The sequence below is a fragment of the Piliocolobus tephrosceles genome, chromosome 13 (genome assembly GCF_002776525.5).
Source record: "Piliocolobus tephrosceles isolate RC106 chromosome 13, ASM277652v3, whole genome shotgun sequence".
In the NCBI taxonomy this organism is placed as follows: Eukaryota; Metazoa; Chordata; class Mammalia; order Primates; family Cercopithecidae; genus Piliocolobus; species Piliocolobus tephrosceles.
This window is the reverse complement of record NC_045446.1, coordinates 92,347,859-92,372,381: the sequence shown is the minus strand read 5'-3', so window position 1 is coordinate 92,372,381 and position 24,523 is coordinate 92,347,859. Positions and strand designations below refer to the sequence as shown.

Below are 24,523 nucleotides of genomic sequence, written 5' to 3'. Positions count from 1 at the left end.
CAACCATATTGCCTGCTCATGGCATCTCCTCCACCATGGAGGCCGTATGACTTTTAAGATCTAGCCATACAAGTCATATAGCCTTACTTCTGCCATACTCCACTGATAAAAGTAATCACAAACACAACCGGAGTTAAAATGAGGCAATATACACCACCTCCTTGGAGCCTGGAATGCCAAAGAATTTGCTGTTATGTTTCTAAATCGCCACATGAGGGCACCCTTTCTCTTATGAAACCACTAAGTTTCATCAACTTCACGAGACTATCATTGAAACTAAAAGAGATGTATTAATTCTAACCAAAAGTACACTTGCTACAACAAAAAAGTGCTGTATGGATCAGCAAAGATAAGTTCTAGTTTATACCTTCTTTTATCATTACAGCTCACCTGTCAATGCCGCAATCAACAAAAAGGGAATTCAAATCTAGTGCTTTACACTCCAAATGACGTGAATCTAAAGACCATGACCCTGGTGACCACAGTAGTTTCTTTGACGGTAAAATCTGTATTTCCTACAAGTATAGAAGGTTGTTATGCAACGTGAACCCTGGCCTCTGAGTCGCTGATCATTCTTGGTGTGTGGAACTGTTACTCCTTTGGTTACTAGCAAGCATACGGAGGAGAGTAAATTGCACCTGAGCCTAACCTCCAACTAACGGGCTGCTGTGACCTACTGTTGCCTTTTGGAACTTTAATTGGGGAGGTAAAAAACATGGAGTTATGATTACCAAAGGATAATGAGTTAAACCTCAAAGGAATAACACAGTCTTATATCCCTGTCATCTTTTGCTGAGGCATCTTCATAAAGATTAAGCATGTTAGGACCATGCAGCAGTGACTTTCCTTGGTTACAAAGCAAGAATGGATTCGCCATCCTAGTCACTGATAATGCTGAATGTTAAGTTTGTTTTGTGAGCATGTGTATGTGCTAAACATTCACTTGAAAGATACCTTGAGAACTACGTTGGCATAATACAAACGCATTCGACAGGTTTTTTTTGTCTTGCCTCTCAAATTCGCAAATTTACCTAGCCCTGAATAAAACCAAGCAACTACAGTATATAGAAAAATTTAGGAACCCTAAATAATGGATTGAAATTCTATTCAAACTTAACATCTAATTGTAATTGTTTAGTTATCAGTAACTAGACCATGTCATTCAGGGATCAATCTACCTCAAAGTAAATAGATTAAAATCTCTTAATCTAAGAAATCATTCAGTTATAAAAAAAAATAAAATACGATTAACCTAGCACTTTTTTTCAAGGTTTTCCTCGTCTACCATAATTTTGATATGAAAGTGGAGTTCTTGGCAGAAAAAGCAGAGACTATGTCTGAATCATTCAGAGTTAGAAACAATGGTTAGCACAGTTCAGCACATAAAAGTTGTCCAACAAATACTTGTTGAAGCCAGGCACTGTGGCTCACGCCTACAATTCCAGCACTTTGGTCAAGATGGGTGGATCAGTTAAGACCAGGAGTTCAAGATCAGCCTGGCCAACATAGCGAAACCTCGTCTCTACTAAAAATACAAAAAGATTAGCCAGGCGTGGTGATGCCCACCTGTGGTCCCATGTACTTGGGAGGCTGAGGCAGGAAAATTGCTTGAACCCAAAAGTTGGAGGTTGCAGTGAACCAGGATCATGAGAGTGCACTCCAGCCTGGGTGACAGAGTGAGACTCTGCCTCAAAAAATAAATAAATGAAATAAAAGAAAATATTTGTTGAATGATTGGTTGAATGAATGAATGGATGAGTGGTATTTATTTGTGTTAACTTACTCAATTAGGATTTTCATTTACGCATCTTCCAGAAGGTAGTGGTACAAATTAAAAATAATAGGTAAGATAGAGGCTAATTCAAATTTGAAATAGCTATATGGTTTCTATTCGGCTTGTTAGCGATTAATACTTAGTGTTAATTATAATTTACTTAGGACAGATTTCCTTTGAACTTCACTTCTTACGTGTCCATATAAGACAATTAGGTCTTTTTAGCTAAACCCTGATATTCTGGTTCTCATAATAACCATTACATCACCAACAACCATTAAAAGGTATTACCTTTATTACTTTCAGGCAAGGAATGTATCTACTTTGTTCAGCAGCAAGAAGGTCACGTGACACACAGTAAGCACCCATTAAATATCTGTTGAATAAGGCAATTAATTATTAAACTCCATTTCTCAGTGTGAGTACATGACGAAGAATGTGCAGTCATCCCCAATCCACCCTGTATACCCACATTCTGATCATTACAGCAACCCTGAAAAGTAGATATTATTTTATTCATTTCTTAAATTAAGAAATTCGCACAGTTGGGATGTAATAGCACTTGGATTTGAAGCTATATTTGTATGTTCCCAAAGTCTTTTTAATTGCCTCTCCAGGAGCGGTGGCTCACGACTATAATCCCAACACTTTGGGAAGCCAAGGCGGGTGGATCACCTGAGGTCAGGAGTTCGAGACCAGCCTGACCAACATGGTGAAACCCCATCTTTACTAAAAAAGAAAAAAATACAAAAATAAATTAGCCTAAAAAATTAGGTGGTGTTGGGTGCCTGTAATCCCAGCTACTCAGGAGGCTGAGGAAGGAGAATCACTTGAACCCAGGAGGCAGAGGTTACAGTGAGCCAAGCCCGTGCCACTGCACTCCACCCTGGGCAACAGAGCCAGACTCCGTCCCAAAAAAATATAAAATAATAACAATAATAATTGCCACTCCAATAAGATAATCTTAAGGACATACACATATAGAAAACAAAAACAAACAACAATTATTGGATATCTGATTTTGTATGTGGACTTACTCATTTGCCTCATGATTGTCCCTGATAGCCATGTTCAGGGACAATCTATTTTCATATAGAATCATCCATCAGGGCCCCGTACTGCCTTTGGCTCCAAATTCTGCCTCTTGGGGTTTTCCTATTAATTGTTGTCAACACAAAGACCACCAGACCACCATTCCCTTATTCAGCCTGGGTTTCCTGTCTTTTCACAAACCAATCATTCAGCCACCAATAAATAACCAGTCCTCGGTTCTTTTTTTTTTTTTTTTTTTTTTTTTTTAAGTAGAGACGAAACCACACTTGGCTAGTCCTTGGTTCTTTTAAGAAAGGCTATGCTTACCTGAAATAACAACACAGAATTGAGCTCTAGGCAAATTTATCCTTATATCCAATCACTTTCTCTGATGTGTCCTCAGAGAATGCAAAATATTTGAATACTGGCCGGATGATCATAATTCTTCTCCCTACTCCAAAATTCTAAAGATATTCGATGTTTTATTTTTAGTTGTTGAGACAGGGTCTTGTTCTCTCACCCAGTCTGGAGTGCAGTGCAGGCTCACTGTTGCCTCAACTTCCCAGGCTCAAGTTATCTTCCCACCTCAGCCTCCTGAGTAGCTGGGACACAGCCACAGGCCACCATACCCACTGAATTTTTGTATTTTCTGTAGAGACAGGGTCTTATTATGTTGCCCAGGCTGGTCTTGAACTCCTGGGTTCAAGCAATCCTCTCACCTAGCCTCCCAAAGTGCTAGGATTACAGGCATGGGCCACCATGCTTGACCTACATATTTTTTTCCAGCAGTTACAATCTTTCATATTTAAGTCCTTACTTATTTTTATATTTCTCCCTTAGGTAGGGATCTAATTTTTATTTTTCCATAAAAACTAATTTTTTCTCCAAAATAGACCAAATTCTCATGTGCCTGTTTCTGAGTTCTGTTCTGTTCCCTGGTCTATTCGTATATTCCCGTACCAGTACCACATTGGCTTACCTACTATGGCTGAGTAATATGTTTGAATATCTGATGGAAAGAGGCTGTCCCCTCTTTTCTTTTCTTTTCTTTTATTGTCTTAGGCAGGGGTCAGAGAATTATAGTTCATGGGCCCAACCCTATTCACTAACTATTTTAATAAGTTTTATTAAAACACAACTACTCTCATTTGCTTCTTTTGAACACTGCAACAGCCAAATTGGGTAGTTGCATCCAGCCACCAAAGATTAAAATGTTTAATATCTGGTCTTTTATAGAAAAAGTTGACCAATCCCTGGTCTTAATTTACTCATGGACATGTATACTTTTACATGAATTTCAGAATCATTTTGTAAACATTCCCAGTTCCAAGTTATTGATTGTAAGGAACAGAAACTGATTCTAAATTAATACAGAAATGAATTTTATTGGGAAAGATACCAGAGAGCTCACAAAATCAGAAAGAAGTTTAGAGAAACAGGCTCAGAAAATGGGCAGGAACCATGGGAGGCCTGGCAACAGAGAAGACCACACTGCTGCAGAGAGCCTGGTTAGGACACCACCAGGATGCTGCCACAGAGAATGTTCTTCCAAACCATCCCTGCATCACCTACCACTCACACAAGATTCAAAGTTCCAGAAAGGAGAATGTTATGTCCAAGTTAGGATCACATACTCATATCCTAGTCTCCAGAGAGAAAGAAGGTTCTGATTCTTCTCCCGCTTCCACAGAGAGAGGCAGGGCTCTGCCCTCTATCAGGACTTACTCAATGAAGGGTTCGTTCAAAATATGAGAAGGCAGATTCTCCCTAAAGGTGGCTATAATTTGCTTGGAATTGCCCTAAATTGAGGGAAAATGGTTATCCTTAAATACTGCTGCCTCATTCATGAAGATGATTCTTCCGATTATTAATTCAGGTTTCTTTTTGCCCTTGGGTAGAGTTTCAAAATGTTCTTCTGTAGTGGTCTTGTGAGTTTTTCTCTATTAAGTCCTTGATATTTTACAGGGATTTGTGGTTGTTTTAAACAGTATCTTCTTTTCTATTATCTCGGTAATTTTATTTTTTCTAGTACTGAAAAATGTTACTGACTTTTGTATATGGATCTTGCAATCCAATAAGTTTCTTATTACTTCTAAGAGTTTGTTGATTTACTTTAATTTTCTATGTAAATGGCCATAGCAGTCATAACACTTGCAAATGACAATTTTATTTTCCTCCAATCCAATCACTATATTTCTTAGTGTTCTATTCTGTTATTACATTGGCCTGAGCCTCCAGTATGAGGCAGAACATTATGATAGCCAGTATTCTTGAATTATCCCTAATTTTAAAGCAAACATTTTTCAAGATTTTCCAGGTAAACAGTAAATATCTTTTTATTACATTAAGGAAATTTCTTTCTGTTCCTAGTTTTCTGCTAATTTAAACTGTAAATAAATATAGAACTTTATGGAATGCTTTTTATGCTCTGTTGAAATGTTCTAAGTATTTCTTTCTTTAGTTTCTTAGTATGGGAAATCACATTAATAAATTTTTCAAATGTAGAATTAGCTCCTTGCAGTCCTAAGAATTAACTATAACTGGTCATGGTATGCTATATTTTTAAATCATGGTATATTATTTTAGTAATTACCAAATTCAGTTACCTAATGCATATTAGTATTCTTGCATTTATGTTCAGAAGTGAGACTGATCTGTAATCTACTTTATTGCAGTGCTCTTCTCAAGATTTGATACTAGGGTTATATTGGCTTCATAAAAGGAATTAGAAGTCTTTTCTTTTCTTTTTTTTTTTGGCAGAGTCTCACTCTGTTGCTCAGACTGGAGTGCAGTGGCACGATCTCAGCTCAAACCTCCACCTCCTGGGTTCAGGCAATCCTCCTGCCTCTGCCTTCTGAGTAGCTGAGACTACTGGCGTGCACCACAACGCCCGGCTAATTTTTGTATTTTTAATAGAGACAGGATTTTGCCATGTCGGCCAGGCTGGGGAATTTTTAAAAGTTGAAGTGAATTTTTAAAAGTACGAAGATTACAATTTGTTCTTTAAAAAGTTAATAAGAATAAAGAAATAGCCAAGTTGACTGGCCACACAGGAAAACTCTAGTTTATACTTATAGTCCTCAGATAACTATGAATAGCAGCCCCTTTCATTCTCAAAATATCACTACTGAGCAATAAATTATCCACTAGAGTAAACCTACAATAACTCACATGGATTTGATGTCAAATACTAGCTATATTACTGTGATAAATTCCCCTGGCCTCTCTTAGCTTCAGGTTTCCCATCAGCAGAATGGAAACTGTGACATTTACCTTCCTGGGTAGTTTGAAGAACAAATGAAATAAAGCAAGCAAACTGACCAATTATTTTTTAAAGTTAGTTAATTTCAGCCGTGGGCATCTGCAACCCCCAACAGAATTCCAAAGCGTTCTTGACTAGAAGCAGGACAGTTCACATGAGGTCAGATCACCAATGCCCAGCCCCCACCCCCGCCACCTGCAAGTCCTATCTACTAGGTAACTGGGGATATTCACATTTGATCTATGGACCCTGAGTGCAGGTTCATTGCAGTGCTCCATTCTGAAAATCAGGGAAGCCCAAGTTTAAAGACATCACCTTCTACCACTCCTCGAACCCATCATATGTCCTGCCAATTGTCTCATTCATCGAGTCCTTCTGAGGCCTGGGTATTTCCTTCCACTTGCTGATCCTCCTCTCCACAAATATGTGGCAGGGTGCAGATGCTTACTATTTCAATACAAAATCTTAACTGTTTTTGTTTTTCTTCCCTTTTTTTGATGGACTAGAAAGTGAAATGCAAATATTTTCCCTCACTTTGAATTAGTAATCTCTTCCTTTCCTGGAGCAAAGAGGAACATGTTTTTCAAGTTATGAATCTGATGAACTATAAAAGCATATGGTGAAAGAACAAGAGGGAGAAATATCCACCCAAACTAGAGATTACTTTAGAGGTCCTGAAGAGAAGAGATCTGTAGGTCTAGAAGCAAGAAGGACCCATTCTCTGCTTAGGTCATTACTATGGGAAGCAAGACTCCAGGCAGGAGGTACTCAGTTTTTGTTTTCATCTAGGAAAACAAAGCCCCAGGCAATGGTTGCAGAGCTTTGCCAAATAGCCCAGTGTCCTAAATATGTTATGGAAACTGCCAGATGCTGCCAGACCTGCCAGTACTGTGCAGACACAGACAATGGGCATGTCAGCATTGACTGATGTGGGAGATGACCAAGGACTAAGGAAGGCCTCCGGAGCCTTGGCAGAGTAAGAGAGTGTGACTGAGGTGGACCCAAACCTACTGGAGTGATTTACGTTCACCTTCCTACCAGCCTAATGCATGGCAGCTTGGAGTCAAAATTAGGTGGATTCATAGGTCGTAAACATTATGCTTCTCTCACACTTGAGCTTTCAGACTTAGAGTCAAACATAATAATACAGGAGATTCCTAATTCAGGGTGTAGATCTAGTAGTTGAGAGACTACCCCCTGGAGGAAAGATTTCTCTGCTGACCATTCCTTGGTCACCCTTCCGGATTTATTTTGGCCACACTCCAACCACACTTAAGCCTCTCACACCACACTGCTCACCAGCCTCAACCTTGATTGTCAGCCCCAGAAGCTGGGCCAGGTTTTCAGGGTTGGGCTTCAGTATCTCCTCTCTTGCCCTGTCTTGATCTGGTTCATCTCAAGGACAAGACACTTGTAGGATGCAAGGAATTTCTCCTCTTCAGTTTCACCTTTCAAATGCTCTGGGATGGCTATGTGTCCCCTTGTGACTCTCAAATCTGTATCTTCAGCCCTGCCCTCACTACAGAATAGCAACTTGTATGTATGAGAACCTACTAGACATCCCCTTGAGTCTCCTACATAAAAATCAAGAACCAGATACTAAAAACAGAACCTATTAGCTCATGCTACCCTGCCCTTTGATGTCACCATCTCAGTCATTAGAACCACGACCCAGTCGCTTTAATCAAAAACCCAGAGTCACTAATTCCTTTAACATGTTCTTAATTCACTATCTTCTCCAGTCCCATTGCTGCTGAGTTAGTTCAGGGCCTCGTCATCTCCTGTTTGAATTATTACAACAGCCTCCACAAAGCCAAACTGATCAGTCTAAAACACAAAGTGACAGTCCCCTTTTCACACTCTTCAGAGATGTGCTACTACTCTTTTGCATGTCATACCAATTATGACCCCTGGCCAAATCCAACCTGCAGCCTAATATTGTATGGCCCTCAAGCTAAGAATGGATTTTGTATTTTTTTAATGCCTGCAACCAAAACAAAACAGGAACATCCAGTGGTGGCCATATCTGGCCTTCAAAGCCTGAATTATTTACTAGCTAGTCTTTCCCAGAAAAAGTTTGCTACCCCACTAAAATTTAGATAGCCCCACTCTGGCCCTCCCGAACCACACTTCCCTCCTTACTCAGGATCAGGAGTTTCTATGGGTCCAAAGGCTGTTCTTCCCAGAGTCTGTGTCCTCCCCACTTATAGACAACACTCCTGGAACACCCACCCCAAAAGATCTGAGTTGTCTTCCAAATCCATGAAGCCACCAGGCTGCCAAGGCTCATTCTTAAGCCTTAGAGGAGACCATAAGGCAGATGTTTTCATGAGGATAGGACATAGGTTAGACATGGAGGCTGGCCTATTCACAGATGTGTGTGAGGATCTTTAAGTTGTAGGAAAGGAAATAGGAAGACAGCCTATTTAAGTTGTAGGAGAGGAAATAGGAAGAAGCCTATACTTCTGCTCTTGCCCTGAACTCCACAAGTGTTAGGACAAGCCTGCTTAGGATGCAATACTTTAAAATTCCCTTGCATGGTAACTAAGCTCTTCATGTTATAGTACTTGTGGACACTGCACTCAAGACAAGTGTGAACCAGGCTGACTCATCACACACCATGCTGCTTTATCAGCTCCCATGTACTGGCCTTCCTTTCATTGCCCATTCTCCTAGTGGAATCTTCTCATCTTCAAGACTCAACTCAAGAGTCAACTCCTCCATGAAGCCTTTCCTACTGTCTTGTAACTGAAACGCAGGTTCAGTTGCTCACTGCTTGCAGAGTCCAATGAACAAGAGCAAGGTGTGGTATTAAAAAAGTACCTTTTATTCCAAAGCTAGCTTAGGGGAAGAAGTATAGGCTTCCTGTCTTAATGGTATTTCTTTGCTTTTGGAGCAAAAAGTGGGCACTTCAAAAGCCAGGAGAGGAAGTAAGCAGGCAGGGAAGGTCCATGTGATAGCTTGGTACCTTATCTACCAGGCAGTTGAGTTGGCATCTTTATAGGCAGAAATAGGTTGTAAAGGTGGCTGAAAATTCTCCAGGTGGGAAAGCATTTCCTGGTAGGACTTTGGGTTGTAATTCAACTGTCTCTCAAGACAACTTCCTGGGGGGTGAGAGGTTATAGTTGCGTTTCTAAAGAGCTAAGTAGGAAGCAAGGGAAAGGAAGAAAGAGAACATAAGAGAGAGAGAAAAAATTAAACTATGTCTTAGAAAAATGGGGTTTCTCGGTTACACTCCTCTCATAATGTCCCATCTTTTATCCTCGTTTAGTCTTAGTAGCCTCAATGACCCTATGAAAATGTCTATCATAGCACCTATGACACTATTGTACCTAATTCATTGTGTCTGTTTTCCTCCATTAGGCTAGACTGTCATTGAGGACAAAGACTTGGTCTAATTTGTCTCTGTAACCTAGTCAGTTAGTTGCATAATTGAGTATACACATAATATATCCTCAATGATTGCTGAAAAAATGTATGAATAAATGAATATGTACAATCAGTAAACCTTACCACATCCTGGGATCCATTCTTAAAGTACATAAATACTTATATACCCCAAGTGACCATGGGGTCAAATTTTTATCCATACTAAATTAGAATCAAATTAGAATCACAGAACTGTAAGGCAGCAAAACTTTACTTCTACTCCCTGGGGTTTTTCAGCTGGATCTGAGAATTAAGTTGACATAAGACAGGTGAACAAAAGAAAAGCATACAAACGTGTTTAATACAAGTGTTACGTAGCACAGGAGTCTTCATAAGGAAATGAGCACCCAAAGTCACAGTTAGAGTTGAACATTTACATTCTGAATTTAACAAAAAAATTTAAAAACTTACGAAAATGTGACAAAGTTAAAAGGCTTGATCTAGGGTAGTTGATGGGGTAGAGAAGAAACTAGGAAGATAAGAGTTAGTTTAACAAGGTTTGATTTACAGATTTCCCTCCCTATATTTTGCTTGAACTTCCCTTCCCCAATGATAAGAATGTTTCCTTCTGGTATAGGGAAGACACCTTTCACATGGGAATTTCATCTCCTGCTTTCAAGAGATAGAAAGAAAGAGTGATCTTGCACCTGCTGTTTTTCAAGTACCTTATTTCAAAATAGTCAATATGCCAGAGGAGCATATTTTGAGGCAGCATGTTTTTAACTCCTTTATTTCTCCCATCTGAAACTTCCCTAGAAGTTTCATACATTAAAAGCTGAGCAGGTGGCGGTGGAGAGAAAAATTGGGTTAGTAGCTGAGTGGCAAGAGATGTGTAAAGGGAGAGAAGAACATAGATTACAAATATGAATCATCAGAAAAGAACAAATCTAAGCACGTTTCATCATATCCCATTAAGCCAGTCTCCCATCCCTAGAAATAGGTCAGTCCATTAAAATCGTGAGCCTCATTTATCTGATGGAGAGGATTAATATTTATCTCACCCTTTACATGGCGCCAATTAGACACTATTTGTCCTAAGATCTTTACATAGAAGCAGCTTTCTTCACCAATGATCAAGCAAGCTCCTCCTAATTTGACTGTTAGTGAATCTAGTCCATGACAATTTTGGAGTGAAATAGCATGATGACAGCTCACTGTAGCCTTGAACTCCTGGGCTCTAGCATAAATTTAACTTCTGATTGGAGTGCTTCCAATGTTTACATAGTAATATTGAACTCTTGTCCATTACTATGGAAAGACTTGGAACTGCCTTTTCCAAAAAGTAAGTTCCAAAGCCCAGGAACAAGATCTCAATAGTGAAGAGAACTTATAACTGTGACATACAAATGGGTTTTCCATAATGTCACTTCTGGTACATTTGTGTGGCACTACTTTGTGAACAATTGAGCCCACACTTGTAATCTGACTGGCATTTAAAGGGGAGTATCTGGTGATGGGAGGTATCAGGTATTCAAGTCTGCATCATCCTAACCATATAGATGGGAATACCGTATATACTTTGTTGCCACATAAGATAAAAAGACCAGTGTTGTTCATGGATGAGGCCAGAGTGGAATTGTGACCCACCAGTCTGGGGTTTGCTATATTTTGACACATGTCACGTTGGCATCTGCACATCCCCATCTTCCTATGTCCCTGTCAGTCTGTAGGAGCAGAACTGCTGCAAAATATCTGATATAAGAGTCCTAGAGTTTGGCTTTGGCAGCGATAAGGTATGGTTTTCTCATCTGACCAAGTTAATCTACATTTTTGATCTATCCATATGTAATCTTTGGTTTTTGGAAGCCCAGTTGGGGAATAGCTGAACTACCCCAGGTTGCACAGGGCTGGCTTGTAGGCCAGCTATGACATCCAGTGATTTGACAAGTGCTTGTATCACAAGAGTCAGTGCCAGGACCAACTATGACCTTCATGAGAGGTTGAAGATGCCGCCTATAGAACAAACCACAGGATTTGGTTCCAACATATCCTTGGTATATCACCCAGGAAGGGCCCGGCACCATGATTATTTTCCATACAAAGGAAAAAATTTCCCTTTAATGACTTTACTTGAACAAAGGAGAGCCTTTGAGCTTTCATAGAGATTTTTCTGTATCAAATTAACTCACCAAAAGAAGTAGAAAGGTATTATTTTCTTTTTTCTTTTTTTCTTTGAGACAAAGTCTCACTCTGTCACCTAGGCTGGAGTGCAGTGGCATAATCACGGCTCATGACAGCCTCAACCTCCTGGGCTCAAGCAATTCCCCCACCTCAGCCTCCCAAGTAGCTGGGACTACAGGCACACAACACCACACCCAGCTAACTTTTTGCATTTTTTTGTAGAGATGGGGTCTCACCATGTTGCCCAGGCTGGTCTTGAACTCTACTCGCTTAAACCTCCCAAAGTGCTGGGATTACAGTGTGAGCCACTGTGCCCAGTGATATTATTTTGTTGGTCATGGATACCATACCCTGTCACACATCCATTTTCCAAGTTGGTCCACCAGGTACTTGCATTGGCAGAAATGAAAATTAGTTTAGGTTCTTTTGCATAATCTGGATGGCACTGACATAACCAGCAATCAGATTAATTAATGTGGCCAAGCTTGGAAAACTGGTTTCAGGGGAGTTAGGTCCACAATTAACCTGTTGAGAAAACTGTCAGGGTTAATAAAAGAGAGACACAGTTTCAAAAAAAAGGTCACAGAGGAGGATCAGAAGGCCAGTCGAAGAGACTGGAACAATGATCTCCACAGTCAGCCCTTAAATAAAAGGCCAGTAAGTCAACACGATGGAGGGATTGGTGAACAGGTCTGTTCATAGGTAGTCCATGATGAAGGAAGCGGGTTTGTTTGTTGTTTTCTGATCTCTTGTTGTTTTTATATTTATTGAATTTGAGAGGCTGAAGAGAGGAAGAAAATATTAATAGGTACAAGCAAAGTTTCTTGATCTGTGATCTTGGGAAAAACTGTCTACTTCATGATATTGTTTGCTTCCTGGGCCTGGTTCTCAACTCTGGAAATCCTTACTTAAAGGTCACCTGTAGGGATGGTCTTCCAGTTGCCCTGGGACTGGTCTTCTGGGTCTGGTTTGGCATGACTTGCATGAATCCTGGAGGATTCTTCTTTCATTTTGATAGCAGAGTAGGTGGTTAGTGGTACTTTGCAAGGGCATTTCCAGTTAGGTGACAGCGCATGTTTTCTTCTGAAAACCTTGATGCACTCTGATTTCCCAATCAAAAAGTTTATAGTAAGGCTTGTTAGTCAGCAGAAGCCATCCCCCTTTTACCTGCTGATGATATGCTCTAAATATAATAGGGTCTGTCTATAGCTAGTCATAGCATCAAATTGTTCACTGAAGTCCCTGTAAGGTTCATTCAATCCAGAAATGGAAGGTTTAGAGCTGCCAGTAGGCATGGGGCAACCAAACACTATTCCAAAAGAGGTTAATCCATGTCTTCTATTTGGAGCATTCTAGATTTTTATGAGGGGTAATGCTTTTTGTTTGTTTTGTTTGTTTTGTTTTGTTTTGTTTTTATGGAGTCTCGCCCTGTCTGGAATGCAGTGACATGATCTCAGCTCAACGCAACCTCCACCTGCCGGGTTCAAGCAATTCTCCTGCCTCAGCCTCCCAAGAAGCTGGGATTTCAGGCGCCCACCACCTCGCCCGGCTAGTTTTGTATTTTTAGTAGAGACAGGGTTTCACCATGCTGGCCAGGCTGCTCTCAAACTCCCAAAGTGGTGGGATTACAGAGTTGAGCCATCGCACCCCACCCATTTTTTTTTTTATAAGGTGTAATGCTTTCAGCCAATTAAGTCCAATTTCTTGACGGACTTGTCCTAAAGTTACTTTGGTGTCTCAGTGTTTACACTCCACTTGCTTTGAGGATTGAGAATGATATAGGGTATTAAATTAGAATGAATACCCTAGAATTTTTACAAACAACTGTTTTATTTCTGCTGTAAAATAAGTTCCAGTGGTCTGATTCAATCTATAATGGAATGTCCAAATGAAGAATGATCTGTTATTTATTATTTATTAATTGATTAATTTATTTTCGAGACAGAGACTTGCTCTGTCTCCCAGGCTGGAATGCAATGGCACGACCTCAGCTCACTGCAACCTCCATCTCCCAGGTTCAAGTCTCCTGCCTCACCCTCTGTATTAGCTGGGACTACAGGTGTGCACCATCACACCAGGCTAATTTTTGTATTTTTTGTAGAGATGGGGTTCTGCCATGTTGGCCAGGCTGGTATCGAACTCCTGATCCCAGATGATCCACCTGCCTCAGCCTCCCAAAGTGCTGGGATTACAGGCATGAGCCACTGCGCTGACCTGTTATTAATTTCTTTACCACTGTCATGGTATCAGCACCTCTAGTCAGAGAGCATTCAATCCATCCACTAAACATACAGACAACAACCAAACCGTAACAAGAGCCTAAAGCCTAATGTCTTAGAGGACTTGCTGAGGCCTGTTGATCTCCTCCAAAAATTTGATGGGATGTATTAGGAGTGCACTGAGAACAATTCAGTTAGAAATTTTGTAAATACCAAGGCAAAACCAATTATCTTTTCATTCCTTCACTATCCTCTGTCTGTACATATGTCCCATCTGAAGGAAGATGAGCGCTTCAAGCCAAAAAGTCAAAAAGAAGGGGGCCACAGGAATTCCACTGGCCACAGGTATAATACACCTGATAATTTTATCTGACATTCTTTTGTATTCATTTGTGGGTTTTTGTTGTTGTTGTTTTTGCACTGTGGGGCATTCTCTGGTAATCAATAACACCAGTAAGCAATAAAGGCAGGTTAATAAAGGGTAGAAGAGAATAGGAAGGTTCTTTGGGGCTGCATTCTTAGTAGCCTTCTCCACCCTCTCAGTTCCCTAGAGATATAGTATCAGTCTCCTTAGGATGAGCTGAACAATGAGCAATAGCAATTTGAATAGGGAGGTGAATAGCGTGTAATAGAGCAGCAATTCTATGCTCATTGGCAATAGGATTATCAGCAGAAATTAAGAATCTGCTAGATTTCCAGATTGTCAATAGTGTGGCAGATGCCCAAGGCATATCTAGAGTCAGGGTAAATAGTGGCAATTTTTCCTTTTGCCATTATGCCAGCTCTAGCAAGATCTATACATTCAGCAGCTTGGGCTGACTTTACAGTGGACAAAGAGGATGCCTGAAATGTTTCACAAGGGAAAACTATGGCTTCACAGTTATGTTTCTTGGAAATGTCATCCATGGAAGCCATTACGAAATAGAAATAAGTCTGGATTGTCTAAAGGAGTATCTAGGAGGTCTTCTTGTGGTTTTGAGACCTTTTCTATCATTGCAGGCAATCATATGGAATGGAGTGAGGATCTCCATCATCCGGGAGGGGCAGTAGAGCAGCCGGGTTTAAAGTGTTACAACAACGCAACATGATGGAGGAGCTGGTGGACAGGGCCTGTTCATAGGCGGCCTGCCACCTGGAGAAAGGTGCTGTATCTTATGAACTTGTAAGAGAACAGACAGCATGGGGAACATATTGATGAATGAAGGAGTGTAATATCAGAATATACTGGCTTTATCAATTATTGGGGTGGTAGCTGTGGCTACTGCACATCGTCATGGGGGTCCAATTGACATGAGGAATATGCCACAGGGTGTATCAGAGAGGCAAAAAAATTGTTCCGAATATCTGCAGCAATCCCGTTATTTCATGGCAAGATGGGCAAAAAGGTATGTCAAAATCAGATTAGCTGAGAGCAGGGGATGTGGACATTATTAAGGCTCCAGAGGAGATTTATGGCTCTGCAGGCCAAGAAAATTGGGCTCAGAAGTAGTGTCTGGGAGAAGAGCATATAGGAGCTTAGCAAGGGCAGCAAAATTAGGAATATATTGGTGGCAATAACTAGCTGCCCCTAGACATTTTTGTAGATTTTTGGGGGGAGGGGAATGCACAAAATTGACTCTAGGCATTTTGGGGTGAGCTTTTGAGTGTTCTGAGATATGACAACCTAGCAATTCAATCCTACATAAGTAACAGTTATTTGCCCCCACTGAAGTTTAGATCAGAAGGCTTTATAGCCTCTGTTGAGCTAATGCCTTTAGGAGAATGAAGGAGTGTAGAAGAGCAGGCTGCTTAGTTCAGTAACAAACTAAAGGATCATATTAGAATAATGAACAAGAGTGGAACCTTGGGTAAAGGACACAGAGTCTAAGCTGGCTTTAAGGACTTGGGAAAACATTGAAAAGGACTCAAAGTATCCCTGAGGTATATGAGTTCATGTTAATTTTCTCCCTCTAAATGTAAATGTAAAGAGAAATTTAGAGTCAGGGCGCAATGGAATTGAAAAGAAAATTGAGCAGATGTCAATCACTGTAAATCAGGCTGTATCAGCAGAAATTGAAGTAGAAATGTCAGCTGGATTAGGGACTAAGGGGTGCTGAAAAATCACAAAGGAGTTTGTGGGCTCTTAGATCTTGTACAAATCAATAGATTTTATTCCTGTCTGAATGAAATGTTCCTTCTTTCTTTACTGGCAAGATTAAGGTATTACAGAGTAAGGAAGGAAATAAAGACAAGAACACCCTCTGTAAAAGACAGTCTATTATAAGTTTGTTGACCTAAAAGGAAGAAGCTGAGGCTAAATTAAAGAGTTTATCTGCACCAAGGCTGAGGATTGTAACCTGATTCCAGGTTGCCTTGGCAAGCCTTCAGGAGAACAAAGGAAAGGTTCACGTTTTTAAAGACAAAGGACAGATCAGGAGAGGGAGTGATTACAAAATTTGTTCATCAAGAATTCTCAGATTTACAGAAATACATTGGTTAATGATTGGCTATATACATTGTTGAACTATAGGGTATATGACATCTTCTGGCTACATGGTTTCATTTAGTCTATAGCTCACATAGCAAATACAGCTTCAAGAGGTAATTCTTTAGCTCAAGGGCGAATGAAACCTGACTGGTGTTTATATAGTATAAATACCTCTCTGGGCCTGATAATTTAAAGAGGTTTGCATTCCTTAGATAAAAAGGTTTTTTTTCTTTCTTTCTTTCTCAGGTTTAATTTCTTGCTCTGCATTTTGTGAGAGGGCATACTGAGCTACTAACAGGAAAGGTTTATTCTTTTCCAGGCAATACCTACAGGCTCTACATGCAGTAGCAATTCAACCTCATTGGCATGTGAGGCTGGGAGATGAGTTGAGACATCTTTTGAGGTTGCTTCCTCTTCAGAGAATTTAAAAGCAAGATGAATTTCCATTAGGGAAAGGAGGAAGTCTAAGGCCAGGGAAATAAAAATGCCTCTCTCTTTACATTGTATAACACATCTCCACATAAAAAGTTTGTTGGTGAGGACTCAGAAACTAGAAAAGCTTGACTGAAAATGCTCCCACAGGGTTGACAAGCATTGCATATCGGTTTCTAGACAGAAATACAATTATAATTCAGCATTAATCAGGCTGCACTTTGGCCCCACTTCCTTGTTGCTGAAAGGCACATAGCACTAGAATCTGAGCATCTGCAGATGTAACCACATTGTTCCTCTGGATAGGACTGTTGACATTAGGGTCGTAAGACTCTTTAAAAATTGATTTGCATCCCCATTATTCCTACAAACAGGATCTCTGATATAAGAATCATATGTTTTGTTTCATTCCCTGAATTCCAGCAACCAGTTTAAAGACCAGCATAAAGGAATGGGATCAGCATGAAAACACAACTTCTTCACCTCCTGTGTCATTAGTTTACCCTGTACTCTTCAACCAATCAACAATATCCACGCTTTGGCCTACTCCAAAATCCTTAAAAACCCTAACCCCAAATTCCTCAGGGAGGTGGATTTGAGGTTTCCTCTCATCTCCTCGTTTGGTAGCCCTACAATTAAACCTCTTTCTCTGCTGCCCCCAATGTGTGTCTTCACATATTGATTTGCTGTGTACATTGGGCAATGAATCTATTAGTTACATGATGGGTGTTAAGAAGGCCTAAGGGTATTGCGGTGGCCTGATACATGGGCAATGAAATACATTGCCCAGAAACTCCAATAGCTTGAATAGAAGTAGAGGTGACAGGGAGAGATAGATCCTCTGAACAGATGGTAGGGACAGTTGCACCCGTGGCAATTAAGTATTACAGTTCCCAGCTGGCCCTGTGGCCCATCTCTGTAGTCTGAGGCTGAGGCAAGAGGATTACTTGAGCCCAGGAGTCCAGTCTGAGCAAAATAGCTAAAGTTTATCTGTTATTAAAAAAAAGAAAGAGAATTTCAGTTCCCAATCCTCTACTGTACATTTAATAGTAGGATCTAGGGTGTGACTGAAAACTAGCTGACCCCATCAATCTATGGGGTATTGTCCCACAGAAGAGAGAAAGCTGACCTTGTGAAGGTGCTGGGGTCTAGGGAGATTGTTATTTAAGCTTTCCTTTCTCATAAGTCTAGGAGAGTTGTTTTTCCAGTGCCCTTGTTTTTTTACAATATCTGCTAACATCTGAACACAAAGCTCTGTGGTTGGGGAGAAAGGTGAGTGGGTTTTGAGTTTTCCCTGGAGTTATGATTTTGTTTTTGTAAAGAATCAGTTTGCAAAGCAATTACTATTGACTTTAATCCCTTTTTCCTCTTATTTTCCTGCAAGTTATTTTTAAAGAATTGCATAGCTCCTTCTATAATAACGTCCAGAGAATGACCTGTCCACACAATGACACTATTTTGGATTTGCCTCTTTATATCAGGGTGATTTCTAACCAAGGCAGAATTTTAACATTTTTTATGTCTCAAGACTTCAGGATTTAATGCAGTGAACCTTCCAAAAGTTTGTATAAATCATTCCATACAGGCCTTAAGATGTTCCCCTTTCTTCTGAGTACATAATTCAACCCTAGACCACTTCACCTTAGAGGAAAAGGCCTCAATATTGTCTCTATCAGGCCCCATAACTCAGCCATTTCCTGATCAATTGTAGGAGGATCTGGGAGAAGTTCTGGCCACTTGTTCCCTCTAGAGGTAAGACATTCATCTGGGGGCTTTCTGGAATGTCTGATAACCACAGTATAATCATGGGTGGAAAGAACACCCCTTAGTAGCCAGTGGAGGTTCCTATGAATGGGGTTATAAATGGCCACTAATCTTTCTAACTCCTCCCTAAATTTGACAGGCTCTTTCAAAAGTGGAGGCAAAAGGGCTTTGTAATTTAGAAGATCTGCCTCTGTCCAAGGGACATGAATTCTTTGCAGTAGGGATCCAGGATATATTCGCAGGAGGCATTGTATAGGAAGGTCTGTGGCTGAGGAGTCTGATTACAGAACACCAGGAAGTAGGAGGAGTTGTAAGGTACAACAAAGCAAGACTAGCTGCACGTACCAGGGCCTGTGCCAGGTTTGTTTTCTGGCTGTCAGCATTGACACAAGTGACCTGTATACTCTGAGCCTAGAGATCAGGCTGGAGTGCTCTCTGAAAATTTTGCAAGGAAAGGAAAGATAAAGCAGGCAGTTGATGTTTAAAGGATTTTCTAGAGAAGTTGGAGTTTTAGAACTTACATAAAAATTTGTTGAGGAGGTGGGACTGGATTTTGAGGAGGAGAGTTTAAGCCAGTGGCCCAGAGATCAAAAGATCTTCTGGAGGATCAGGGACTGGAAGTTAGAGATAAAGGGGTATATAGGAACTGAAATTGTCTCCTTGTAAGGTTCTCCCATTGTTCTTGGAATACATGTTTGCCTTCTTCACATGAGAGATTACATATTTTTCAAAGAAAAAGATCTCATACCTTTTCCACCCTGAACCACTTTTCCAAGCTCCATTCCTCCAATTCTTCCTAATATGTTCCTAGACCTTTCACCATCTCCTTACATGCCCTGCTCTCAACATCCTTCTGATATTGAACAAAATATTCAAGAAGAGCTGTGAAACAGATGAGTACAACATCATTGAAACTGATAGCCTTAGGCCTACTCTAACAGTTTAAACATTTCAGAGCTCAGGGAATCCCTAAAGATGATCTAGTCTGGGCCTTTTATTTCACAAATGAAGAAACTGAAGTTAATTACTCATCAGAGCAAGACACAAGACCGGCTCCTGGTCCACTAGATAGTCAGGAGTGGACCCAACCCTAGAATTTCAAGTTAATTATCTTATTCTATTTGAATTCTTATTCTCTTTTTTTTTTTTTTTGAGACAAAGTCTCTTACTGTCGTCCGGGCTGGCATGCAGTGGGGTGATCTCAGCTCGCTGCCGCCTCCACCTCCCGGGTTCAAGCAATTCTCCTGCCTCAGCCTCCCAAGTGGCTGGGACTACAGGCGCATGCCACCATGCCTGGCTAATTTTTGTATTTTTAGTAGAGATGGGGTTTCACTATGTTGGCCAGGCTGGTCTCGAACTCCTGACCTCGTGATCTGCCCACCTCGGCCTCCCAAAGTGCTGGGATTACAGGTGTGAGCCACTGTGTCCAGCCTGAATTCTTATTCTGATGCAACACGGAAAACCCCCTGTTAGATTTGCAAGCTCTAGCTCCCTGCCAAAGACTAGTCTCTCTAAAGAGATGACAAAATTATTTTTGAAAGAGGGCCAAGTGTCCTATTCCAGAGGAATAATTTATAGTCATTTTATCTGTTTCTCATGAATTATCAGCTTCTTGGTAGCCTTTTAAAGAAAGGGTTAATAAAATAGTTTACAACTTGTTAAAAGAGCTGTAGAAAATTATATTAAGTTCTTATATAAACTGTTTAGGATACTTAAATTTTTTAGGTCAAACATAAACTGAATCTCAGTAAAAATTATAAGACAGAGGCAATTCAGCTTAAACCATAAGTGGTCCACGTCACACTTCTTTTATCTCCTATAGAGAGAAAAATAAACTTAAAACTAATTTTTCAGAACAAGAAAGGATAACCCATTCGCATCTCTATTTATCACTTCCTTTCACTGTGTTCCCTTTTTTCAGGAAAAAGTAAACCAAATCAAGTAGAAAATGTCAAATTTTTAGTCAAAAGGGTGAGCAGTTACATTCCTTTTAAAGAATTCTATCTTAATATTGATGAGAGAATAGTTAAAAAAGAATGATAAGGCCTACTTTGCATGTAATATGTATAAGGTATAGTAAGTAAATAATCTAGTGGAAAACTGGTTTTTCTAATCCATTTCCCTAAAATAAATCTGCCTATTTATAACTGAGAACTTCCTGGAAAATGAACAATAAACACATAAAAATTTTACTTTTATGTGTATTACAGACTTCGACTGTCAACAATTTGCACAAATTATTTTGGGGAGAATCTTCCTATATGCCCTTCCCCCTGAAAGACTGGTAATTTAAAATAGGAAAATGCACAATTCTACAGTGTTAGAATTGCATCAGAGAGTAACATAGAGACCACTCTAGATTTTTTTTTTTTTTTTTTTTTGAGACAGAGTCTCACTCTTGTGGCCCAGGCTGGAGTGCAGTGGCGTGATCTCGGCTCACTGCAACCTCCACCTCCTGGGTTCAAGCAATCCTCCTGCCTCAGCCTCCCGAGTAGCTGGGATTACAGGCATGCACCACCATAGCCAGCTAATTTTTGTAGTTTTAGTAGGAACAGGGTTTCACCACATTGGCCAGGCTAGTCTCGAACTCCTGACCTCAGATGATCCACCTGCTTCGTCCTCCCAGTGTGTTGGGATTACAGGCATGAGCCACCACACCCGGCCCACTCTAGATTTTTATCTTGGGAATTGCAGCTACCTCTATTGGGTCAGTTTTCTTATACTGTAATTATCCTCACTTTTGATACTTCCATCTACGTCAGTGGTTTTCAAAGTGTGGTCTGGTAGCATAGACAACACCTGAGGACTGGTTAGAAATGCACATTTTCAAGTCTTACCCTAGAGCTACTGAATCAGATACTCGGCATGGGGCCCAGCCCCCCATATCTTCACAGATCTTCCAGGATATTCCGATGCATGTCAAACTTTGAGGATCAATGCTAGTCCTCTGTAGCAATCCACCACATTTTGTTCTTTTATCCTTCCAATGTTTTTACCCTTACCCAGGAACTATATCACCCCATACAGGTAAGAAAGGAAAAAGCAGCCCGACAACTGGAAGTTGGCCTGGCACTCACAGTTAGGCTTTGGTGTGGAACATAAACAGTTTCACTGAACATCAACATCAGACCACAGTACTCTGTGATCATGACAAAAACAAGAGCACTCCATCATCATGTCTGAACAGAAAAACAAACAAGTCCAAACCACAAAAATAACCAAAATATCCCCCAACCTAGCTAATATGAGAAGATCTTGCCTCTGCCAATTAAAACTTTAGACTCAGTTTATTCCTACCCTCTTCAACAAGATTTGTTAAAATACCCAGTCATAAAATTGCCTCTGCTCTCTTGACAGCAACGAATCCAGGCAAAGCTCCACTTCTCAGTATCACCTAATACAAGCCCAAATCCTAAAATAAGCCTTTCTCACTTGCTTCTACTAAGATGTCCCAGGATGTGCAATCTGCCTTGCTATAAACGTAACCACCTAATGGGCTTGTTATAGTAGGTAACTAGTCAGACATGAGCAGGGCAGCAGAGAACCCCCACCCCCAACACCACCAGGAATGTCAGGCAACCACCAGGTGATGGTCAGGTGGTTGTTAACTGTCTCTCTAAAATAATAATTGGTCACTGCCAGTGCCAGGGGAAAGGCAGTTCTCCAATAGGTAGAAAAAAATCTGTAACTGGTGATCAGCAACTTTCCAGTAAGATCTTAGGAGCTAAGCAAGTGGGTTCAAGCATGTGCACTAAGAGGCAAAATGGTGGAGCTTAACTGCTATAGGACCTTACTCTAGGAACACTCTGCTGGTAAGGGAAGAATGACCTAAGTGAGCATGCGTACAATTTCAGTAAACACACTGTGTATGCAGCCCCTCCCAAGCATTGGCAGGGCACTGCACCTGTGGACAGCACACCCCAAGGGAAGAATCAGGGCAGAAATAATGCAAGGACCTGGAAGTACGCCAACATATAAAACCCCAAGTCAAAAGGTCAAACCCTGCACTTGATCTTGAAACCACCTTTGCAAAATTGTGACTGAGCCAGCGAAAGAGATCTAACTTAACAGACTCCGTCCTGCTTCTAACCTCCAAACTGTCCTTGTTCATTCCTGGGCATGGACTGAACTAACTTTGAGAGAAACCTAGCTTATGGTTTATAAACAAAGACAGTAACGGCCCTTTCCCAAAGCAGACCTCCTTCTTGCCTGGGGACTAGACTGCCTTTGTAGGACTAACATTAGCCACAGGATTATAAATTATGGTTTAGGAGTCATGCAGCTGGAGGCTACAGCATTCTGACCCTCCCTAAACTGCTCCTAAGATCAGTGCTTGAGATGTTTTGCAGACCCCGCTTTTGGTGGATCAGCTAGCACCACCCAGATCCATAAACTGGCTCATCTGATCTCGTGGCCCCCACCCAGGAATGGACTCAGTGCAAGACAGCTTCGACTCCATATTATTTTTCATCTCTAACCAATCAGCACTCCTGGCTCACTGGTTTCCCTCCACCCACCAAGTTATCCTTAAAAACTCTGCTCCCCAAATGCTAAGAGAGACTGATTTGAGTAATAATAAAACTCTGGTCTTGGCCAGGTGCAGTGGCTCACACCTGTAATCCCAGCACTTTGGGAGGTCGAGGCAGGCAGATCATCTGAGGTCAGGAGTTCGAGACCAGCCTGACCAACATGGAGAAACCCCATCTCTACCAAAAATACAAAATTAGATGGGCATAGTGGCATGTGCCTGTAATTCCAGCTACTCGGGAGGCTGAGGCAGGAGAATCGCTTGAACCCGGGAGGCGGACATTGCGGTGAGCCAAGATCACACCAGTGCACTCCAGGCTGGGCAACAAGAGCACACCTCTGTCTCAAAAACAAAAACAAAAACAAAACTCTGGTCTCCTGCATAGGCGGCTCTGTGTGAATTAGTCTTTCTCTATTGCAATTACCCTGTCTTGATGAATCAGCTCTGTCTAGGCAGTGGGCAAGGTGAACCCCTTGGGCGGTGACAATCTCTCAAGTCACCTGCTTGGCCCTCTTCCAAGTGTACTTTATTTCCTTCCTTTCCTGCTCTTAAGCTTTTTAATAAACTTTCATTCCTGCTCTAAAACTTTCCTCGGTCTCTCACTCTGCCTAATGCCCCTCCATGGAATTCTTTCTTCTGAGGAGGCAAGAATTGAAGTTGCTGCGAACCTATATGGATTTGCCACTGCTAACATACTTCGGTGCTGCCTCACTCGGATACATTATGCTGCTAACAGGTTCTTCCCACCCACTGCACAGACAAAACCAATTCACTGTGACCATGATGTTGCAATAAAGAAAGAGTTTGACATGATGCTGGCCACCACACATCAGAGACAAGAGTTATTACTCAAATCAATCGCCAGGAAAATTTGGGGGCTAGGGCTTTTCAACCATAGTTTGGCAGGCCCTGTTGGTGAGGGTTGGTGTGTCCCAGTGGACCCATTGGTCATCAGAAATGCAAAAACCTGAAAAGACGTCTCAAAAGGCCAATCTTAAATTCACAATGGTCATGTTATCTGCAGGAGTAATTGGAAAAGTTGCAAATCTGTGACCTCTGGAATAACGGCTGGTAATGTTTGCGTCTATCCCTTAGCTGAATTCAGGCTCCTCACATTCTCCTAACCTAGTGGACTTTCATTAGCTTTACCAAGGTGGTTTAGTTTTGGTCAAAGGCTATTATCATTTAAACTGTAAACTAAATGTCTCCCAAAGTTATCTTGGCCTAAGCCCAGGATTGATTAAGGGCAGTCTGAAGGTTAAAGGCAAGATGGAGGTTGGTTAGATCAGATCTCTTTCACTGTCATAATTTTCTCACTTAAAATTATTGCAAAGTGATTTCACAAACCCAATTTGATCAATAATAGGTGTGCTCCTGTAGGTCTTTGACTGGAGGGCATTGACAGAGGGATTATTGCACCAGCTCCTGACCAGTGCTACTGCAGAGCAGTGCCCTTCCATGAACAGCTGGTTCCCAGGCCAAGGCAAGTACAGAA

The 24,523-nt window shown here is 41.0% G+C and overlaps 1 long non-coding RNA gene across 1 annotated transcript in view; it reads right to left on the bottom strand.

Annotated features, from left to right (window-relative positions):
• LOC111540069 overlaps nt 1-24,523 on the bottom strand; it is a 32,479-nt gene that overhangs the window by 2,765 nt on the left and 5,191 nt on the right. The window contains exon 2 of the long non-coding RNA XR_002730883.2: nt 2,066-2,150. This is a non-coding gene — a long non-coding RNA (uncharacterized LOC111540069). The remainder of the gene's footprint in view (nt 1-2,065; nt 2,151-24,523) is intronic.